This window comes from Euprymna scolopes, chromosome 18 (genome assembly GCF_053919585.1).
Source record: "Euprymna scolopes isolate OS-2025 chromosome 18, ASM5391958v1, whole genome shotgun sequence".
In the NCBI taxonomy this organism is placed as follows: Eukaryota; Metazoa; Mollusca; class Cephalopoda; order Sepiida; family Sepiolidae; genus Euprymna; species Euprymna scolopes.
Window position 1 is genome coordinate 128493519 of NC_136499.1, and position 1743 is coordinate 128495261.

Consider the following 1743-nt stretch of genomic DNA (forward strand, 5'->3'; position numbering starts at 1 on the left):
GCCACTGCCAGAATTGGTATTAAAACGGGTGTCAAAACCACATTGGTTTTCATAAGATATTTGGGTGCGATCTACATTCCGGGAAAATATCTTATAAAAACCAATGTGGTTTTGACACCCGTTTTAATACCAATCCTATTTTAGTCTGTTGAAGTGTTGCCTCTGAATTGGGACTCCACTGAACATGTATGCACATATGTAACCAATAATGTTTGTATAATAAACAGACCATATATATATATATATATATATATATATATATATATATATATATATATATATATGGTCTGTTTATTAATTGTGAACATAGAGGACAACAGGCTACATTTCTGGATTTAGATATAAAAATTGAGGATGGAATTTTTCTTTATAAAATATTTGATAAAAGAAACGCTTTCCCCTTTAAAATAGTACGTATGCCCCATAAGGATAGCACCTGCCCCGTTTTTGTGTTTTATGGAACCATTATGTCAGAGTTTTTGAGAATAGCTCGCGTTACTCTAAAATTAACAGATTTTATACCACCAGTTTCTAGCTTAGTAATAAGGATGATAAAACAAGGTGGAGATAAAAATAAAATATTTAAACAGTTAAATAAAGCATTTGTTCGTTATCCTGATGCTTTTGAATCGTTTAAGATAAACCAGACTATATTGATAAAGGAAATCCAAAACTATATTAGCAATGTATAAATGGATTTATAATTACATATAATAAATTTATATAGTTAAAAAAAAAAAAAAAAAAAAAAAAAAAAATGTATATATGTAAAAATAAAATATTTTTAACCTTTATATATCTAATTTTAAATAAATAAGAATGTAAATATACAAACTACTAACTATAGTGGGGGTGATAAGTAGTTAAATGGATTAATCCAAATCTTATAAATACAAGACTGATAAATTAAAAAATTAAAAAATGTATCCATTTTAAATGTGGAAATTGATGAATCGCACAGGTAAGAAATTCATTTTTATACTATGAAAAGGTTAGTAATTACAATTAAGAATAGGAAATTGGGGAAAAAAAAAAAAAAAAAAAAAAAATTTTTGTAACTTGTCTTCTTCCTAAGATTAAGGGTGGTGGTGTTTGATCAACACTGCTGGGGAGCCATGATGTAATACACTGTTTTGTTTTTAAATCCCCGAAACAGTGTTTCATGGTAAACAACTGATGATCCCTTAAAAAATATAAAAAATATAAAAATTGGTATTATAGTAAATTTGAGAGTTGATGCAGTGATTGCAGGTGATTAAATGACTTACTGACTAGATGTTTTTTTAATGAATGATAAAAAATAATTTTTTGTGTGGTTTCAAATGTTAAAAACTTCAAAGACTATATATATATATATATATATATATATATATATATATATATATATATATATATATTATTAATCCAGAGCAATGCTAATCAAGAACCCTTTTTCCTCTGCTCATTTCCTGAGTAATTAGTTGGCATTTTTTAAAAAACATATTAACATTTAACCCCCACCTGCACATCTGATGAAACCTGAGAATGAATAATCTTTTTTTTTTAAAATTAGGTATCATTCATCCAGAACAACTCCAATCAAGAATATAATAACTCTGTGGGTGTTGGTTTTGTAGTTTTTTTTACTTTTACTTTCAGTTGTACATATACACAACTGCCCTAGATAATTTGTATTGAGTAAACATGTAATTGCCCCAATCACCAGTAAGCCTAAGTGCTGACAATGACAGCCAGTGGCTTTCA